The sequence below is a fragment of the Emydura macquarii genome, unplaced genomic scaffold (assembly GCF_026122565.2).
Source record: "Emydura macquarii macquarii isolate MOO-44397 ecotype Brisbane River unplaced genomic scaffold, CSIRO-AGI_Emac_v2 contig_2684, whole genome shotgun sequence".
NCBI lineage: Eukaryota > Metazoa > Chordata > Testudines > Chelidae > Emydura > Emydura macquarii.
In genome coordinates, this window is record NW_027132821.1 from 28,947 (window position 1) to 50,104 (window position 21,158).

General features: G+C 59.8%; 3 non-coding genes across 3 annotated transcripts; all 3 read right to left on the bottom strand.

The window, feature by feature from the left end:
* Positions 1-15,841: 15,841 nt before the first annotated feature.
* Positions 15,842-15,914, bottom strand: TRNAK-UUU (transfer RNA lysine (anticodon UUU)). The gene has a single exon. It is a non-coding gene; the product is annotated as a tRNA-Lys (tRNA).
* A 246-nt stretch (positions 15,915-16,160) lies between these two features.
* On the bottom strand, positions 16,161-16,233 carry TRNAK-CUU (transfer RNA lysine (anticodon CUU)). Its single transcript has one exon. It is a non-coding gene; the product is annotated as a tRNA-Lys (tRNA).
* Positions 16,234-17,179: 946 nt separating this feature from the next.
* On the bottom strand, positions 17,180-17,252 carry TRNAK-UUU (transfer RNA lysine (anticodon UUU)). Its single transcript has one exon. It is a non-coding gene; the product is annotated as a tRNA-Lys (tRNA).
* Positions 17,253-21,158: the final 3,906 nt, after the last annotated feature.

The following is a 21,158-nucleotide window of genomic DNA, read 5'->3' on the forward strand; positions in this document are numbered from 1 at the left end:
TCCACAAGCTATGCAGGGAGGTAGATACAGTGTCCACGAGCCCGGCTGACGTGTTCTGTGACTCCAGCCATGACAGTGAAGAAGATACTGTGATCCTGAGGTCGACTGCCACTTCCCGTGACCCTGAGCGAGATAGGGAGAAAGATGTGGTGTCCGCGAATCCTGATGCTTCATCCTGTGACTCCGAGCAACGTAGAGATGCAGATAGCGTGTCCGAGAGGCCGGCTGTCATATCCTGAGACCCTTAGCAAGGCAGAGAGAAAGATATGGTGTCCGCCAGGCCGACTGTGATGTCCCGTGAACCCGAGCGAGGCAGGGAGGCCGATTCTGGGTCTGTGAGACTGGCTGTCACATCCCGTGGCCCCGATCGAGGCAGGGAGGCTGCTCTGGTATCCGCGAGTCGGCTACCACCTCCCGTGGCCCCAAGCGAGGCAGATAGGGAGCTACCGTTATCGCGTAACCGGCTGCCATGTCCCATGTCCCCGAGCGAGGCAGGGAGGCTGATGCGCTGTCCGCGAGGCCGGCTGCCACATCTCATGTCCCCAAGCTATGCAGGGAGGGATATATGGTGTCTACGAGGCCGGCTGCCGCGTCCCTATGACTCGAGGGCGGCAGGGAGGCCGATCCTGTGTCCGTGAGGCTAGCTGTCCCATCCCCTGGCCCCTAGCGAAGCCGGGAGTCCGATACAGTTTCCGCGTTTCCTGCTGCTACACCCTGTGTCTCCGAGCAACACAGAGATACTGATAGCATCTAAGTGAGGCTGATGTGATGTCCTGTGAACCTGAGCGAGGCAGGGAGGCAATTCTAGGTTTGTGAGACTGGCTGTCACATCTCTTTGCCCCGAGTGAGGCAGAGAGAGGCTGCTCTGGTATCCGCGTAACCGGCTGCATGTCCGGTCCCGAGCGAGGCAGGGAGGCGTCCCGAGGCCCCGAGAGAGGCAGGGAGGCTGATGCGGTGTCCTCGAGGCCGGCTGCCACATTCCATGTCCCCAAGCTATGCAGGGAGGTAGATACGGTGTCCACGAGGCCGGCTGCCGTGTTCCTTTGCACCGAGGGAGGCAGGGAGGCCGATCCGCTGTCTGCAAGGCTGGCTGCACGTCCTGTGGTTCCGTGCCAGGCAGGGAGGCCGATTCTGGGTCTATGAGACTGGCTGTCACATCCCGTGGCCCCAGGCGAGGCAGGAAGGGAGATACGGTGTCCACGAGGTCGGCTGCCACATCCCATGCCCCCAAGCTATGCAGGGAGGCCGATCCGGTGTCCGTGAGGCTAGCTGTCCCATCCCCTGGCCCCTAGCGAAGCCGGGAGTCCGATACAGTTTCCGCGATTCCTGCTGCTACATCCTGTGTCTCCGAGAAACGCAGAGATACTGATAGCATCTCTGTGAGGCCGATGTGATGTGCTGAGAACCCGAGAGTGGCAGGGAGGCGATTCTGGGTCTGTGAGACTGGCTGTCACATCCCGTTGCCCCGAGCGAGGCAGGGAGGCCGATCCGCTGTCTGCAAGACTGGCTGCACGTCCTCTGGTTCCGTGCCAGGCAGAGAGGCCGATTCTGGTTCTGTGAGACTGGCTGTGACATCCCGTGGCCCCGAGCGAGGCAGAGAGTTTTAGCCGGTTTCCGCGAGGCTGGCGCAAAGTCCCGTGGCCCCAAGCGAGGCAGGAAGGGAGATACGGTAGTCGTGTAATCAGCTTCCACATCCCTTGGCACCGAGCGAGACAGGGAGGCTGCTTTGGAATCCGCGAGGCCGGCTGTCACATCCCGTTGCCTCGAGTGAGGCAGGAAGGGAGTCACGGTGTCCACGAGGTCGGCTGCCACATCCCATGCCCCCAAGCTATGCAGGGAGGTAGATACAGTGTCCACGAGGCCGGCTGCCGCGTCCCTATGCCCCGAGGGAGGCAGGGAGGCCGATCCGGTGTCTGCCAGGCTGGCTTCACGTCCCCTGGTTCCGTGCCAGGCAGGGGGGCCGATCTGGTGTCCGTGAGGCTAGCTGTCCCATGCCCTGGCCCCTAGCGAAGCCGGGAGTCCGATACAGTTTCCGCGATTCCTGCTGCTACATCCTGTGTCTCCGAGAAATGCAGAGATACTGATAGCATCTCCGTGAGGCCGATGTGATGTCCTGTGAACCTGAAAGAGGCAGGGAGGCGATTCTGTGTCTCTGAGATTGGCTGTCACATCCCGTGGCCCCTAGCGAGGCAGGGAGTTCTAGCCGGTGTCAGCGAGGCTGGCGCCAAGTCCCATGGCCCCAAGCGAGGCAGGGAGGGAGATACGGTGGTCGTTTAACCGGCTGCCACGTCCCGTGGCCCCGAGCGAGGCACGGAGGCTGATGCCGTGTCCTCGAGGCCGGCTGCCACATTCCATGTCCCCAAGCTATGCAGGGAGGTAGATACGCTGTCCAGGAGGTTGACTGCGGCGTCCCTATACCCCGAGTGAGGCAGGGAGGCCGATCTGGTGTCCGCGAGGCTGGTTGCCAGGACCCTTGAGCTCGAGCTTAGCAAGAAATCCGATCCGGTGTCGGCGATGCCAGAGCCAAGTCCTGTGGCCCCGATCGAGGCACGGAGGCTGCTCTGGTATCCGCGAGGCCTACTACCACGTCCCATGGCCCAAAGCGAGGCTGGAAGGGAGATACGTTAATCGCGTAATAGTGTTCCACGTCCCGTGGCCCAGATCGACGCAGGGAGGCTGCTTTGGAATCCGCGAGACCGGCTGCCTCGTCCCGTGGCCCCAAGCGAGGCAGGAAGCGAGATACGGTGTCCACGAGGTCGGCTGCCACATCCCATGCCCCCAAGCTATGCAGGGAGGCCGATCCGGTGTCCGTGAGGCTAGCTGTCCCATCCCCTGGCCCCTAGCGAAGCCGGGAGTCCGATACAGTTTCCGCGTTTCCTGCTGCTACATCCTGTGTCTCCGAGCAATGCAGAGATACTGATAGCATCTCCATGAGGCCGATGTGATGTCCTGTGAACCCGAGAGAGGCAGGGAGGCCGATTCTGGGTCTGTGAGACTGGCTGTCACATCCCGTGGCCCCGAGCGAGGTAGGGAGATACGGTAGTCGCGTAATCGGCTTCAACGTCCAATGGCCCCGAGCGAGGCAGGGAGACTGCTCTGGTAACTGCGAGGCCGACTACCACGTCCCGTGGCCCCAAGAGAGGCAGAAAGGGAGCTACGGTGGTCACGTAACCGGCTGCCAACTCCCGTGAACCCGAGCGAGGCAGGGAGGCCGATTCTGGGTCTCTGAGACTGGCTGTCACATCCCGTGGCCCCAAGCGAGGCAGGAAGGGAGATACGGTGGTCGTGTAACCGGCTGCCACGTCCCGTGGCACCGAGCAAGTCAGGGATTTCTAACCAGGGTCCGCGAGGCTGGCGCCAAGTGCCGTGAGGCTGAATGAGGCAGAGAGGCCGCTCTGGTATCCGCGAGGCCGGCTACCACATACCGTGGCCCCAAGTGAGGCAGATAGGGAGCTACCGTTATCGCGTAACAGGCTGCCGCGTCCCTATGCTCCGAGCGAGGCAGGGAGTTCTAGCCGGTGTCCGCTAGTCTGGCGCTAATTCCAGTGTCCCCAAGCGAGGCAGGAAGGGAGATACGGTGGTCGCGTAATCGGCTTCCACGTCCCGTGGCCCCGAGCGAGGCAGGGAGGCTGCTCTGGTATCTGCGAGGCCGATTACCACGTCCCATGGCCCCAAGCGAGGCAGGAAGGGAGATACGGTGGTCGCGTAACCGGCTGCCACGTCCCGTGGCCCTGATCGAGGCAGGGAGGCTGCTCTGGTATCCGCGACGCCGGCTACTACGTCCCGTGGCCCCAAGCAAAGCAGGAAGGGAGGTATGGTGGTCGTGTAACCGGCTGCCACGTCCCGTGGCCCCGAGTGAGGCAGGGAGTTCGAGCCATGGTCCGCGAGGGTGGCGCCAAGTGCCGTGAGGATGAACGAGGCAGGGAGGCCGCTCTGGTATCCGCGAAGCCGGCTACCACGTCCCGTGGCCCCAAGTGAGGCAGATAGGGAGCTACCATTATCGCGTAACAGGCTGCCGCGTCCCTATGCCCCGAGCGAGGCAGGGAGGCCGATCCGGTGTCTGCCAGGCTGGCTGCACGTCCTCTGGTTCCGTGCCAAGCAGGGAGGCCGATACAGTTTCCGAGTTTCCTGCTGCTACACCCTGTGTCTCCGAGCAACACAGAGATACTGATAGCATCTAAGTGAGGCCGACGTGATGTCCTGTGAACCTGAGCGAGGCAGGGAGGCAATTCTGGGTTTGTGAGACTGGCTGTCACATCTCGTTGCCCCGAGCGAGGCAGGGAGGCTGCTCTGGTATCCGCGTAACCGGCTGCCACGTCCCGAGGCCCCAAGAGAGGCAGGGAGGCTGATGCGGTGTCCTCGAGGCCGGCTGCCACATTCCATGTCCCCAAGCTATGCAGGGAGGTAGATACGGTGTCCACGAGGCCGGCTGCCGTGTTCCTTTGCACCGAGGGAGGCAGGGAGGCCGATCCGCTGTCTGCAAGGCTGGCTGCACGTCCTGTGGTTCCGTGCCAGGCAGGGAGGCCGATTCTGGGTCTGTGAGACTGGCTGTCACGTCCCGTGGCCCCAGGCGAGGCAGGAAGGGAGATACGGTGTCCACGAGGTCGGCTGCCACATCCCATGCCCCCAAGCTATGCAGGGAGGCCGATCCGGTGTCCGTGAGGCTAGCTGTCCCATCCCCTGGCCCCTAGCGAAGCCGGGAGTCCGATACAGTTTCCGCATTTCCTGCTGCTACATCCTGTGTCTCCGAGCAACGCAGAGATACTGATAGCATCTCCGTGAGGCCGATGTGATGTCCTGTGAACCCGAGAGAGGCAGGGAGGCCGATTCTGGGTCTGTGAGACTGGCTGTCACATCCCGTGGCCCCGAGCGAGGTAGGGAGATACGGTAATCACGTATTCGGCTTCCACGTCCAGTGGCCCCGAGCGAGGCAGGGAGGCTGCTCTGGTATCCGCGAGGCCGATTACCACGTCCCGTGGCCCCGAGCGAGACAGGGAGTTGTAGCCGGTGTCTGCTAGGCTGGCGCTAATTCCCGTGTCCCCAAGCGAGGCAGGAAGGGAGATACGGTGGTCGCGTAACCGGCTGCCACGTCCCGTGGCCCCGAGCGAGGCAGGGAGTTCTAGCCGTTGTCCGCGAATCTGGCGCCAAGTCCCGTGGCCCCAAGTGAGGCAGGAAGGGAGATACGTTAATCGCGTAATCGTCTTCCACGTCCCGTGGCCCAGATCGAGGCAGGGAGGCTGATTTGGAATCCACGAGGCCAGCTACCACATCCCATGGCCCCAAGCGAGGCAGCAAGGGAGATATAGTGGTCGCATAACCGGTTGCCACAACCCGTGGCCCCGAGTGAGGCAGGGAGGCTGAAGAGGTGTCCGCGATGCCGGCTGTCACATCCCAGGAACCCAAGCTGTGCAGGGAGGTAGATACGGTGTCCACGAGCCCGGCTGACACGTTCTGTGACTCCAACCAAGACAGGGAGGAAGATACTGTGATCCTGAGGTCGACTGCCACTTCCCGTGACTCTGAGCGAGATAGGGAGAAAGATGTGGTGTCCGCGAATCCTGATACTTCATCATGTGACTCCGAGCAACGCAGAGATGCAGATAGCGTGTCCGAGAGGCTGCCTGTCATATCCTGAGACCCTTAGCAAGGCAGAGAGAAAGATATGGTGTCTGCCAGGCTGACTGTGATGTCCCGTGAACCCGAGCGAGGCAGGGAGGCCGATTCTGGGTCTGTGAGACTGGCTGTCACATCCCGTGGCCCCGATCGAGGCAGGGAGGCTGCTCTGGTATCCGCGAGGCCGATTACCACGTCCCGTGGCCCCAAGCGAGGCAGGAAGGGAGATACGGTGGTCGCGTAACTGGCTGCCATGTCCCGTGGCCCCGAACGTGGCAGGGAGTTCTAGCCAGGGTCCACTAGGCTGGCGCCAAGTGCCGTGAGGCTGAAAGAGGCAGGGAGGCCGCGCTGGTATCCGCGAGGCCGGCTACCACGTCCCGTGGCCCCAAGCGAGGCAGATAGGGAGCTACTGTTATCGCGTAACCGGCTGCCACGTCCAGTGGCCCCGACGAGGCAGGGAAGCTGATGCGTTGTCCTCGAGGGAGGCTAATTCGTCCCGTGGCCCCAAGCGAGGCAGGAAGGGAGTCACGGTGTCTACGAGGTCGGCTGCCACATCCCATGCCCCCAAGCTATGCAGGGAGGGAGATACAGTGTCCACGAGGCCGTCTGCTTGTCCCTATGCACCGAGGGAAGCAGGGAGGCCGATCCGCTGTTTGCAAGGCTGGCTGCACATCCTCTGGTTCCGTGCCAGGCAGGGAGACCGATTCTGGGTCTGTGAGACTGGCTGTCACATCCCGTGGCCCCGATCGAGGCAGGGAGGCTGCTTTGGAATCCGCGAGGCTGGCTACCTCGTCCCGTGGCCCCAAGCGAGGCAGGAAGGGAGTCACGGTGTCCATGAGGTCGGCTGCCACATCCCATGCCCCAAGCTATGCAGGGAGGCCGATCCGGTGTCCGTGAGGCTAGCTGTCCCATTCCCTGGATAGCAAAGCTGGGAGTCCGATACAGTTTCCGCGTTTCCTGCTGCTACATACTGTGTCTCCGAGCAATGCGGAGATCTGATAGCATCTCCGTGAGACCGATGTGATGTCCTGTGAACCCGAGAGAGGCAGGGAGGCCGATTCTGGGTCTGTGAGACTGGCTGTCACATCCCGTGGCCCCAGTGAGGCAGATAGGGAGATACGGTAGTCGCGTAACAGGCTGCCACGTCCAGTGGCCCCGAGCGAGTCAGGGAGGCTGCTCTGGTATCCGCGAAGCCGATTAGCACGTCCCATGGCCCCAAGCGAGGCAGGAAGGGAGATACGGTGTTCGCGTAACCGGCTGCCACGTCCTGTGGCCCCGAGCGAGGCAGGGAGTTCTAGCCATGGTCCGCGAGGCTGGCGCTAATTCCCGTGTCCCCAAGCGAGGCAGGAAGGGAGATATGGTGGTCGCGTAATCGGCTTCCATGTCCCATGGCCCCGAGCAAGGCAGGGAGGCCGATCCGGTGTACGTGAGGCTAGCTGTCCCATCCCCTGGCCCCTAGCGAAGCCGGGAGTCCGATACAGTTTCCGCGTTTCCTGCTGCTACACCCTGTGTCTCCGAGCAACGCAGAGATACTGATAGCATCTCCGTGAGGCCGATATGATGTCCTGTGAACCTGAGCGAGGCAGGGAGGCAATTCTGAGTTTGTGAGACTGGCTGTCATATCTCGTTGCCCCGAGCGAGGCAGGGAGGCTGCTCTGGTATCCGCGTAACCGGCTGCCACGTCCCGTGGCCACGAGAGAGGCAGGGAGGCTGATGCGGTGTCCTTGAGGCTGGCTGCCACATTCCATGTCCCCAAGCTATGCAGGGAGGTAGATACGGTGTCCACGAGGCCGGCTGCCGTGTTCCTTTGCACCGAGGGAGGCAGGGAGGCCGACCCGCTGTCTGCAAGGCTGGCTGCACGTCCTCTGGTTCCGTGCCAGGCAGGGAGGCCGATTCTGGGTCTGTGAGACTGGCTGTCACATCACGTGGCCCCGAGCAAGGCAGGGAGTTCTAGCCGGTGTCCGCGAAACTGGCGCCAAGTCCCGTGGCCCCAAGCGAGGCAGGAAGGGAGATACGTTAATCGCGTAATCGTCTTCCACATCCCGTGGCCCAGATCGAGGCAGGGAGGTTGCTTTGGAATCCGCGAGGCCAGCTGCCATGTCCCGTGGCCCCGAGTGAAGCAGGGAGGCTGAAGAGGTGTCTGGGATGCCGGCTGTCACATTCCATGTCCCCAAGCTGTGCAGGGAGGTAGATACGGTGTCCACGAGCCCGGCTGACACGTTCTGTGACTCCAACCAAGACAGGGAAGAAGATACTGTGATCCTGAGGTCGACTGCCACTTCCCGTGACCCTGAGCAAGATAAGGAGAAAGATGTGGTGTCCGCGAATCCTGATACTTCATCATGTCACTCCGAGCAACGCAGAGCTGCAGATAGCATGTCCGAGAGGCCGGCTGTCATATCCTGAGACCCTTAGCAAGGCAGAGAGAAAGATATGGTGTCCGCCAGGCCGACTGTGATGTCCCGTGAACCCAAGCGAGGCAGGGAGGCCGATTCTGGGTCTGTGAGACTGGCTGTCACATCCCGTGGCCCCGATCGAGGCAGGGAGTCCGATACAGTTTCCGCATTTCCTGCTGCTACACCCTGTGTCTCCGAGCAATGCAGAGATACTGATAGCATCTCCGTGAGGCCGATGTGATGTCCTGTGAACCCGAGAGAGGCAGGGAGGCCGATTCTGGGTCTGTGAGACTGGCTGTCACATCCCGTGGCCCCGAGCGAGGCAGGGAGGCTGCTCTGGTATTCGCGAGGCCGATTACCACGTCCCGTGGCCCCAAGCGAGGCAGGAAGGGAGATACGGTGTTCGCGTAACCGGCTGCCACGTCCCGTGGCCCCGAGCGAGGCAGGGAGTTCTAGCCATGGTCCGCGAGGCTGGCGCCAAGTGCCGTGTGGCTGAACGAGGCAGGGAGGCCGCTCTGGTATCCTCGAGGCTGGCTACCACGTACCGTGGCACCAAGTGAGGCAGATAGGGAGCTAACGTTATCGCGTAACAGGCTGCCGCGTCCCTATGCTCCGAGCGAGGCAGGGAGTTCTAGCCAGTGTCCGCTAGGCTGGCGCTAATTCCCGTGTCCCCAAGCAAGGCAGGAAGGGAGATACGGTGATCGCGTAATCGGCTTCCACGTCCCATGGCCCCGAGCGAGGCAGGGAGGCCGATCCAGTGTCCGTGAGGCTAGCTGTACCATCCCCTGGCCCCTAGCGAAGCCGGGAGTCCGATACAGTTTCCGCATTTCCTGCTGCTACACCCTGTGTCTCCGAGCAACACAGAGATACTGATAGCATCTAAGTGAGGCTGATGTGATGTCCTGTGAACCTGAGCGAGGCAGGGAGGCAATTCTAGGTTTGTGAGACTGGCTGTCACATCTCTTTGCCCCGAGTGAGGCAAAGAGGCTGCTCTGGTATCCGCGTAACCGGCTACCACGTCCCGAGGCCCCGAGAGAGGCAGGGAGGCGGTGTCCTCGAGGCCGGCTGCCACATTCCATGTCCCCAAGCTATGCAGGGAGGTAGATACGGTGTCCACGAGGCCGGCTGCCGTGTTGCTTTTCACCGAGGGAGGCAGCGATGCCGATCCGCTGTCTGCAAGGCTGGCTGCACGTCCTGTGGTTCCGTGCCAGGCAGGGAGGCCGATTCTGGGTCTGTGAGACTGGCTGTCACGTCCCGTGGCCCCGAGCGAGGCAGGGAGTTCTAACTGGTGTCCGCGAATCTGGTGCCAGGTCCCGCGGCCCCCAGCGAGGCAGGAAGGGAGATACGTTAATCGCGTAATCGTCTTCCACGTCCCGTGGCCCAGATCGAGGCAGGGAGTTCTAGCCGGTGTCCGCTAGTCTGGCGCTAATTCCCGTGTCCCCCAGCAAGGCAGGAAGGGAGATACGGTGGTCGCGTAATCGGCTTCCACGTCCCGTGGCCCCGAGCGAGGCAGGGAGGCTGATGCGGTGTCCTCGAGGCCGGCTGCCACATTCCATGTCCCCAAGCTATGCAGGGAGGTAGATACAGTGTCCACGAGGCCGGCTGCCGCGCCCCTATGCACCGAGGGAAGCAGGGAGGCCGATCCGCTGTCTGCAAGGCTGGCTGCACATCCTCTGGATCCGTGCCAGGCAGGGAGACCGATTCTGGGTCTGTGAGACTGACTGTCACATCCCGTGGCCCCGATCGAGGCAGGGAGGCTGCTTTGGAATCCGCGAGGCTGGCTACCTCGTCCCGTGGCCCCAAGCGAAGCAGAAAGGGAGATACGGAGGTCGCGTAACCGGCTGCCACGTCCCGTGGCCCCGAGCGAGGCAGGGAGTTCTAGCCATGGTCCGCGAGGGTGGCGCCAAGTGCCGTGAGGCTGAACGAGGCAGGGAGGCCACTCTGGTATCCGCAAAGCCGGCTACCATGTCCCGTGGCCCCAAGTGAGGCAGATAGGGAGCTACCGTTATCGCGTAACAGGCTGCCGCGTCCCTGTGCCCCGAGCGAGGCAGGGAGTTCTAACCGGTGTCTGCTAGTCTGGCGCTAATTCCCGTGTCCCCAAGCGAGGCAGGAAGGGAGATACGGTGGTCGTGTAATCGGCTTCCACGTCCCGTGGCCCCGAGCGAGGCAGGGAGGCTGATGCGGTGTCCTCGAGGCCGGCTGCCACATTCCATGTCCCCAAGCTATGCAGGGAGGTAGATACGGTGTCCACGAGGCCGGCTGCCGCGAGTCTATGCACCGAGGGAGGCAGGGAGGCCGATCCGCTGTCTGCAAGACTAGCTGCACATCCTCTGGTTCCGTACCAGGCAGGGAGACCGATTCTGGGTCTGTGAGACTGGCTGTCACATCCAGTGGCCCCGATCGAGGCAGGGAGGCTGCTTTGGAATCTGCGAGGCTGGCTACCTCGTCCCGTGGCCCCTAGCGAGGTAGGGAGTTACAGTAGTCGCGTATTCGGCTTCCACGTCCAGTGGTCCCGAGCGAGTCAGGGAGGGAGATACGGTGGTCGCGTAACCCGCTGCCACGTCCCGTGGCCCTGAGCGAGGCAGGAAGGGAGATACGGTGGTCGCGTAATCGGCTTCCAAGTCCCATGGCCCCGAGCGAGGCAGGGAGGCCGATCCGGTGTCCGTGAGGCTAGCTGTCCCATCCCCTGGCCCCTAGCGAAGCCGGGAGTCCGATACAGTTTCCGCGTTTCCTGCTGCTACATCCTGTGTCTCCGAGCAACGCAGAGATACTGATAGCATCTCCGTGAGGCCGATGTGATGTCCTGTGAACCCGAGAGAGGCAGGGAGGCCGATTCTGGGTCTGTGAGACTGGCTGTCACATCCCGTGGCCCCGAGCGAAGTAGGGAGTTACGGTAGTCGCGTATTCGGCTTCCACGTCCAGTGGCCCCGAGCGAGGCAGGGAGGCTGCTCTGGTATCCGCGAGGCCGATTACCACGTCCCGTGGCCCCAAGTGAGGCAGGAAGGGAGATACGGTGTTCGCGTAACCGGCTGCCACGTCCCGTGGCCCCGAGCGAGGCAGGGAGTTCTAGCCATGGTCCGCGAGGCTGGCGCCAAGTGCCGTGAGGCTGAACGAGGCAGGGAGGCCGCTCTGGTGTCCGCGAGGCCGGCTACCACGTACCGTGGCCCCAAGTGAGGCAGATAGGGAGCTACCGTTATCACGTAACAGGCTACCTCGTCCCTATGCTCCGAACGAGGCAGGGAGTTCTAGCCGGTGTCCGCTAGTCTGGCGCTAATTCCCGTGTCCCCAAGCAAGGTAGGAAGGGAGATACGGTTGTCGCGTAATCGGCTTCAATGTCCCATGTCCCCGAGCGAGGCAGGAAGGGAGTCACGGTGTCCATGAGGTCGGCTGCCACATCCCATGCCCCAAGCTATGCAGGGAGGCCGATCCGGTGTCCGTGAGGCTAGCTGTCCCATTCCCTGGCCCATAGCAAAGCTGGGAGTCCGATACAGTTTCCGCGTTTCCTGCTGCTACATACTGTGTCTCCGAGCAATGCGGAGATACTGATAGCATCTCCGTGAGACCGATGTGATGTCCTGTGAACCCGAGAGAGGCAGGGAGGCCGATTCTGGGTCTGTGAGACTGGCTGTCACATCCCGTGGCCCCGAGCGAATAGGGAGATACGGTAGTCGCGTATTCGGCTTCCACGTCCAGTGGCCCCGAGCGAGTCAGGGAGGCTGCTCTGGTATCCGCGAAGCCGATTAGCACGTCCCATGGCCCCAAGCGAGGCAGGAAGGGAGATACGGTGTTCGCGTAACCGGCTGCCACGTCCTGTGGCCCCGAGCGAGGCAGGGAGTTCTAGCCATGGTCCGCGAGGCTGGCGCTAATTCCCGTGTCCCCAAGCGAGGCAGGAAGGGAGATACGGTGGTCGCGTAATCGGCTTCCATGTCCCATGGCCCCGAGCAAGGCAGGGAGGCCGATCCGGTGTACGTGAGGCTAGCTGTCCCATCCCCTGGCCCCTAGCGAAGCCGGGAGTCCGATACAGTTTCCGCGTTTCCTGCTGCTACACCCTGTGTCTCCGAGCAACGCAGAGATACTGATAGCATCTCCGTGAGGCCGATATGATGTCCTGTGAACCTGAGCGAGGCAGGGAGGCAATTCTGAGTTTGTGAGACTGTCTGTCATATCTCGTTGCCCCGAGCGAGGCAGGGAGGCTGCTCTGGTATCCGCGTAACCGGCTGCCACGTCCCGTGGCCACGAGAGAGGCAGGGAGGCTGATGCGGTGTCCTTGAGGCTGGCTGCCACATTCCATGTCCCCAAGCTATGCAGGGAGGTAGATACGGTGTCTACGAGGCCGGCTGCCGTGTTCCTTTGCACCGAGGGAGGCAGGGAGGCCGACCCGCTGTCTGCAAGGCTGGCTTCACGTCCTCTAGTTCCGTGCCAGGCAGGGAGGCCCATTCTGGGTCTGTGAGACTGGCTGTCACATCCCGTGGCCCCGAGCGAGGCAGGGAGTTCTAGCCGGTGTCCGCGAATCTGGCGCCAAGTCTTGTGGCCCCAAGCGAGGCAGGAAGGGAGATACGTTAATCGCGTAATCGTCTTCCACGTCCCGTGGCCCAGATCGAGGCAGGGAGGCTGCTTTGGAATCCGCGAGGCCAGCTACTACGTCCCGTTGCCCCAAGCGAGGCAGGAAGGGAGATACAGTGGTCGCATAACCGGTTGCCACATCCCGTGGCCCCGAGTTAGGCAGGGAGGCTGAAGAGGTGTCCGCGATGCCAGCTGTCACATCCCAGGAACCCAAGCTGTGCAGGGAGGTAGATACGGTGTCCACGAGCCCGGCTGACACGTTCTGTGACTCCAACCAAGACAGGGAAGAAGATACTGTGATCCTGAGGTCGCCTGCCACTTCCCGTGACCCTGAGCGAGATAGGGAGAAAGATGTGGTGTCCGCGAAGCCTGATACTTCATCATGTGACTCCGAGCAACGCAGAGCTGCAGATAGCATGTCCGAGAGGCCGGCTGTCATATCCTGAGACCCTTAGAAAGGCAGAGAGAAAGATATGGTGTCCGCCAGGCCTACTGTGATGTCCCGTGAACCCGAGCGCCAAGTCCCGTGAGGCCGAGCAAGGCAGGGAGGCTGCTTTGGAATCCGCAAGGCCATCTACCATGTCGGGTGGCCCCAAGTGAGGCAGAAAGGGAGATACGGTGGTCTCATAACCGGCTGCCACGTCTCGTGGCCCCGAGCGAGGCAGGGAGGCTGATGCGGTTTCCGCGAATCCTGATGCTTCGTCCTGTGACTCTGAGCAACGCAGAGTTGCAGATAGCGTGTCCGAGAGGCCGGCTGTCATATCCTGAGACCCTGAGCGAGGCAGATACAAAGATATGGTGTCCACCAGGCCGACTGTGATGTACCGTGAACCCGAGCGAGGCAGGGAGGCCGATTCTGGGTGTCTGAGACCGGCTGTCACATCCCGTGGCCCTGATCGAGGAAAGGAGGCTGCTCTGGTAACCGAGAGGCCGGCTAACACGTCCCGTGGCCCCAAGCGAGGCAGGAAGGGAGATACGGTGGTCGCGTAACCGGCTGCCACGTCCCGTGGCCCCGAGCTATGCAGGGAGGTAGATACAGTGTCCTCGTGGCCGGCTGCCGCGTCTCTATGCCCCGAGGGAGGCAGGGAGGCCGATCCGTTGTCTGCCAGGCTGGCTGCACGTCCTCTGGTTCCGTGCCAGGAAGGGAGGCCGATTCTGGGTCTGTGAGACTGGCTGTCACATCCCGTGGCCCCGATCGAGACAGGGAGGCTGCTCTGGTATCCGCTAGGCTGGCTACCACGTCCCGTGGCCCCAAGCGAGGCAGGAAGGGAGATACGGTGGTCACGTAATCGGCTTCCACTTTCCGTGGCCCCGAGCGAGGCACGGAGGCTGCTTTGGAATCCGTGAGGCCAGCTACCACGTCCCGTGGCCCCAAGCGAGGTAGGGAGGCTGATGCGTTGTCCGTGAGGCCGGCTGCCATATCCCATGTCCCCAAGCTATGCAGGGAGGTAGATACGGTGTCCAGGAGGCCGGCTGCCGCGTCCCTATGCCCCGAGGGAGGCAGGGAGGCCGATCTGGTGTCCGCGAGGCCGGTTGCCAGGACCCTTGAGCTCGAGCTTGGCACGAAATCCAATCCGATGTCTGCGATGCCGGCGCCAAGTCCCGTGAGGCCGAGCGAGGAAGGGAGGCTGCTTTGGAATCCGCAAGGCCGTCTACCACGTCCCGTGGCCCCAAGTGAGGAAGGAAGGGAGATACGGTGGCCCCGATCGAGAAAGGGAGGCTGCTCTGGTAACCGAGAGGCCAGCTAACACGTCCCGTGGAGATACGGTGGTCGCGTAACCGGCTGCCATGTCCCGTGGCCCCGAGTGAGGCAGGGCGGCTGATGTGGTGTCCCCGAGGCCGGCTACCGTGTCCCTATGCCCCGAGGGAGGCAGGGAGGCCGATTCTGGGTCTGTTAGACTGGCTGTCACATCCCGTTGCCCCGAGCGAGGCAGGGAGTTCTAGCCAGGTTCCGCGCGGTTGGCGTCAAGTGCCGTGAGGCTGAACGAGGCAGGGAGGCCGCTCTGGTATCCGCGAGGCCAGCAACACGTCCCGTGGCCCCAAGCGAGGCAGGGAGGCTGATGCGGTGTCCGTGAGGCCGGCTGCCACATCCCATGTCCCCAAGCTATGCAGGGAGATAGATACGGTGTCCAGGAGGCCGGCTCCTGCCTCCTTATGCTCTGAACGAGGCAGGGAGTACTAGCCGGTGTCCGCGAGGCTGGCGCCAAGTCCCGTGGCCCCAAGCGAGGCAGGAAGGGAGATACGGTGGTCGCGTAATCAGCTTCCACGTCCCGTGGCCCCGAGCAAGGCAGGGAGGCCGATGGGGTGTCCGCGAGGCCGGTTGCCTGGACCCTTGAGCTCGAGCTTGGCACGAAATCCGTTCTGGTGTCTGTGATGCCGGCGCCAGGGAGGCTGCTTTGGAATCCGCGAGGCCGTCTACCACGTCCCGTTGCCCCAAGCGAGGTAGGGAGGCTGATGAGTTGTCCGCGAGGCCTGCTGCCATGACTCCAAGCTATGCAGGGAGATAGATACGGTGTTCACGAGGCAACTGCCACGTCCCTATGCCCCGAGGGAGGCAGGGAGGCCGATGCGGTGTCTGTGAGGCTAGCAGTCCCATCCCGTGACTCCTAGCGAAGCCAGGAGTCCGATCCAGTGTCCGCGAGGCCGGCTGCCACCTTCTGTGACTCCAAGCAAGACAGGGAAGAAGATACTGTGATCCTGAGGTTGCCCCCAGGGATTTCGATCCGTTGTCTGCGAGGCTGGGACAGGGTGAACGCCGAGCTTCCAGAGTCCCCTGTGGCGCTCAACCCACCAACGGTAGTGATCAAAAGGTAGGCTCCCAAGTCATTTCGAGGAGGGAGACGAGGCCGCGAAGCCGTCCTCATCTCTAGGAAGTAAGAGAGAGAGGCACGAGGCCCCACCGAGATTCGAACTCGGATTGCAGGATTCAGAGTCCTGGGTGCTGGCCCTTACACCATGGGACCGAGAAGCGGGGGCTGCTGGGGCCTCTGATTTTGACGGGGTGGACATTGTTTGGGCAAATGATTGCCTCCCTCCCTCCAGGCCTCCATCTCCTGTCTGCCCACCCCAGCATTCTCTCAGCAGCTGGGCACACACCACGTTCTTAAAGGCTCTGAGGCCAGGGGGCATCTCAGGAAGTTGGCCGTTCGTTCCACGTTACAAAGGCTGTTTCCTGGGACGCTCCAAAAGCCGAAGAAAAGTCAGGGGAGGGGACACAGCTGCTCTTTTCAACACCCAAACCACCCTTAAGTCCCGAGCAGTAATCCAGCTGCCCGACCAGGGACTTGAACCCTGGGCCCTCAGATTAAAAGTCTGATGCTCTGCCGACTGAGCTAGCCGGGCTCACGGCGCAGCTTTGAAATTGGTGCAGAAGACAAGTTAGGCCCGAAAAAGGGAGGCACAAACAGAACAGGGAGTCTGCATCTCTCCCTCTCTCCCCTGCCCTGCCCTCCAGCGCCCCCCTCTGTCCATTTGACAAGCGCATGCGCAATTCAACTAAACCAAATCTCCAAGAGCTGAAGAAAAGGACAGGGAGGGGACACAGCCGCTATTGTCAACGGACAGGTCACCACTGAGTCTGGATTGCCACACCTGACCAGGGACTTGAACCCTGGGCCCTCAGATTAAGGGTCTGATGCTCTACCGACTGAGCTAGCCAGGCTCACAGTCAAAGTTTGGAAATTGGTGCAGAAGAAAGTAGGCACGAAAAAGGGAGGCACAAACAGAACAGCGAGTCTGCGTCTCTCCCCTGCCCTAACCCGGGCCTCCTCCCTCCAGCGTCCTCCTCAGGCCATTTGACAACCAAATGCACAACTCAGCTAAACCCTGCCCAAACTGTACAAGGCCCAGCTCGTCAACCTACACATTACTACATTCTCCGTTCTTCATCCCTGACCAATCGGCAGGAATATTAAGCCTCGCTCCCACATGCCCGCCCTTCAGCGTTGCTGGGGTACGCCAACACCGCCAAAGTGACTTTGCCCAGTAGCTCCAGCACCGGGGCTCACTGCAAGGCCAGGCATCCGGCCCAGCTGCACGACTCAGCCTAAATCCAGCTCACTCCGCTTCCCAGAGGGCTCCGGGAACGCCGAGCCTTCTGGAGCGTACGTCCCCTGTGGCGCTCAACCCACCAACGGTAGTGATCAAAAGGTAGGCTCCCAAGTCATTTCGAGGAGGGAGACGAGGCCGCGAAGCCGTCCTCATCTCTAGGAAGTAAGAGAGGAGGCACGAGGCCCCACCGAGATTCGAACTCGGATTGCAGGATTCAGAGTCCTGGGTGCTGGCCCTTACACCATGGGACCGAGAAGCGGGGGCTGCTGGGGCCTCTGATTTTGACGGGGTGGACATTGTTTGGGCAAATGATTGCCTCCCTCCCTCCAGGCCTCCATCTCCTGTCTGCCCACCCCAGCATTCTCTCAGCAGCTGGGCACACACCACGTTCTTAAAGGCTCTGAGGCCAGGGGGCATCTCAGGAAGTTGGCCGTTCGTTCCACGTTACAAAGGCTGTTTCCTGGGACGCTCCAAAAGCCGAAGAAAAGTCAGGGGAGGGGACACAGCTGCTCTTTTCAACACCCAAACCACCCTTAAGTCCCGAGCAGTAATCCAGCTGCCCGACCAGGGACTTGAACCCTGGGCCCTCAGATTAAAAGTCTGATGCTCTGCCGACTGAGCTAGCCGGGCTCACGGGCGCAGCTTTGAAATTGGTGCAGAAGACAAGTTAGGCCCGAAAAAGGGAGGCACAAACAGAACAGGGAGTCTGCATCTCTCCCTCTCTCCCCTGCCCTGCCCTCCAGCGCGCAGTTGGAGGTGGATTAGGGTTAGGGATACGCTTTGCGGTTGGCGGTTAGGGTTGGGGCGGGGGAGGGTTGGAGTTGCTGGTGAGGGAGTGTTGGGGTAGGGTTAGGGTTAAGGTTAGATTAGGGTTAGGATTAGAGTAGGGTTTGGGTTAGGTTTAGGGGGAGGGGCAGGGTTAGGGTTAGGCGGAGGGGGAAGGCTAAGGCTAGGGCTAGGGCTAGGACTAGGGCTAGGGTTAGGGTGAGGGTTAGGGTTAGGGTTGGAGGAAAAGGTAGGAGGCTGGTTAATGTTAGGGTTAATTGGAGGTAAGGGTTAGGGGGAGGCCTAGGGCTAGGGCTAGTGTTAGGGGGACACTTTGCGGTTTGGGAAGGGTTAGGGGGAGGGGCAGGGTTAGGGGGAGGAGGAAGGCTATGGCTAGGGCAAGGGCTAGGGCTAGGGTTAGGGTCAGGGTCAGGGGTTAGGAGTTAGGGTTTACAGTTAAGGTCAGGGTAAGGGTGAAGGTTAGGGTGTGGGTGAGGGTTATGATTAGCGGGATGCTTTGCAGTTGTTGGTGGATTAAGGTTAGGGACACGCTTTGCGGTTGTGGGTTGGCGTTGGTTAGAGTTTGGGGAAGGGGGAGGGTTGGAGTTGCGGCAGTGGGAGGGTTAGGGCTAGGGTTAGGGTATGATTAGGAATAGAGTAGTTGTCATGCGGAATGGCTTGAGGGGGGGCAGCTAGTATATTGTGTGACATCAGCATGGCAGAATCATAATAATCCATGTAGGGTAGGCCATGTCAGGTACTGTTAGGAAGGTTATGATATGCTAAGTAAGAGAATATTACTTATGTTCCCGTGTAATATGTGAAATTATTTTGTTAGGGCGCAGCAAGAAGATGTTTCTTTAGAAGGGGCCAGGAGGGAGGCCCAGAGCCTAGCTCCAACAGAAGAGGGAGCGGGTAGGTTTTTCAGGCAGGAAGGCTTGCTGTATAGAAATCCCCCTGCGGGGAAGAAGCAGCCTCATGATGGGAACTGCAAGCAGCTTGTAGTACCTGAGGACTACAGAAGGGAATTATTGAAGCTGTCTCATGATGGTCCCTTTGCAGAGCATCTGGGCACGGATAAGACTTGCGACCGACTGAAACAAAACTTTTATTGGCCTTGCATGTCTGACACAGTGAGGAATTACTGCAGGAGCTGTGATTTGTGTCAGAGGCGCAAAAGTTTGAAAGGTCCTAAGAAGGTGCCCCTACAACCTTTGCCCATTATTGGGGAGGCATTTGCCAGAGTGTCAATGGATATTGTGGGACCGCTCCCCAAACCTTCCAGAAATGGGAAGAAATATATTCTGGTGTTGGTGGATTTTGCCACCAGGTATCCTGAGGCTGTAGCTTTATCCAATGTGGAGGCCGAAACAGTGGCTACCGCCCTGTTTACTATTTTTAGCAGAGTGGGTTTTCCCAAGGAAATCTTGTCAGAACGTGGTGCCAATTTTATGTCAGTTGTATTTAAGCAGCTGTGGGAGATGTGTGGAGTGGGTCATCTAAAAGCAGCCCCCTACCATCCAGAAACCAATGGCTTAGTAGAAAGGTTTAATGGGACATTGAAGGCTATGTTAAAGATGTATGTGGACAGACGCCAGAATGACTGGGATGTACTGTTACCTTACCTGCTGTATGCATACAGAAGTGTACCCCAAGAGTCTACAGGGTTTGCTCCTTTAGAGCTGCTTTATGGGAGGCAGGTCAGGGGACCCTTGGATCTGATTCGGGATTCCTGGGAAGGTAACGTAGAGATGCCAGAGCAACCAGTGGGGGAGTATGTATCCCAATTTAGAGAGCGTTTGCAGGACATGATGAGTTTGGTTCAACAGAACCTCGAGAGAAGTCAGGTTGTTCAGAAGACCTGGTATGACAGGCATGCGGAGGAGAGAGCTTTTGAAATTGGGGATATGGTGCTTGTGCTAATCCCAGTGAGAAGAAATAAAATGCAGGACATCTGGGACGGACCGTATGAAGTGGTAGAGAGGGTTAATGAAGTTACCTACAGAGTCGGGAAGCCTCACAGGAAAGGGGCCGAGCAGCTGGTGCATGCTAACCGACTGAAAGCTTATTGTGAGAGGGAGGCAGCCGTCAATATGATTTGTTGTGCTGATGAGGGAACGTTGTCTGTCCCTTTGGTTGATCTAGTTGCGGAGAGCAAAGGAGAAACGCCACTGGAGAGCATTGAGTTTGGGGGGGGGGGGTTGGGTTCTGCACAGCAGCAGGAAATGTTGGCCCTATTAAAGCATCACAGGCGAGCGTTCTCCAACAGGCCAGGTTTAACTGACAGGATCGTGCATTCCATTCTAACCACGGGGCCACGCCCCATGCCTAGCAGAGCATATCGGGCCAAAGGGGAGATGCAGAAACAGATCCAGGAGGAGGTAGAAAGCATGTTGGAAATGGGGATAATTGCTAAGTCAAGCAGTCCCTGGGCGTCTCCCATCGTGATGGTGCCCAAGAAGGATAAAACAATGAGATTCTGTGTAGATTATAGAAAGCTGAATGCAATCACACAGCCTGACCCATACCCCACGCCCTGCATAGAGGATTTATTGGACCAGTTGGGGGGTGCAAAGTTCATAAGCACTCTAGATCTGACCCGGGGATACTGGCAGATCCCCTTAGACGCTGATGCCCAGGAAAAATCAGCTTTCATAGTGGAGTCTGGTCTATATGAATTTAAGGTTCTGCCATTTGGGTTGAAAAACTCCGGGGCTACCTTTATGAGGCTCATTAACGAGGTTTTGGCTGGGTTACAAAACTTTGCCAGGGCCTATATAGACGACTTGGCTATTTTCAGCGATCCCTGGGGGGACCATCTGTACCACATGGGGGTCGTTTTGCAAAGACTCAGAGAGGCCAACCTGACAGTTAAAGTCTCCAAGTGCATGTTAGGAGCTGCAGAAGTGTCATACCTGGGACACAGGGTGGGCAATGGGATGATATGCCCCGACCCTTTGAAGGTGGAAGCCATAAAGGGCTGGCCTGAGCCTAAGACAAAGAAGCAGGTCCAATCCTTCATTGGGCTGGCCAACTACTATCGCAGGTTTATAAAGGGGTTCAGTGACATTGTGGCTCCCATAACAGACCTTACCAAAAAGGGAAATCCGGACCCAGTAAAGTGGACTGAGGCCTGTGAGCAGGGCTTCCAAAGGATAAAAGAAGCCTTGTCTAGAGAGCCTGTATTAGCCAGCCCTGACTTTGAGAAAACGCTCTTCCTATGCACAGATGCTTCTAACGTTGGGTTAGGAGCTGTGCTCATGCAGGACAGGGATGGGGGTAAGAGGCACCCCATCGCATACCTGAGCAAAAAACTGACACCCGCCGAACAGCATTACGCTACTATAGAAAAGGAATGCTATGCAATTGTCTGGGCCATAAAACAACTTCAGCCCTATCTGTATAATAGGAGGTTTACGGTGCTCAGTGACCACGCTCCGTTGGTATGGTTACACAAAGCCAAAGGGACCAACTCCAGGTTGCTCCGTTGGAGCCTGGCCTTACAAGAGTGTGATATGAACATAGTTCACATCAAGGGTAAAGAGAATCTGGTTGCTGATGCCCTGTCAAGACTGGGGGGCCCTTAAGGTGTATCCAGGAGCTCCGATTACTCCCTTCTACACCAGTCTCGCGTTGGGGGTGTCATGCGGGATGGCTTGAGAGGGGGGGCAGCTAGTATATTGTGTGACATCAGCATGGCAGAATCATAATAATCCATGTAGGGTAGGCCATGTCAGGTACTGTTAGGAAGGTTATGATATGCTAAGTAAG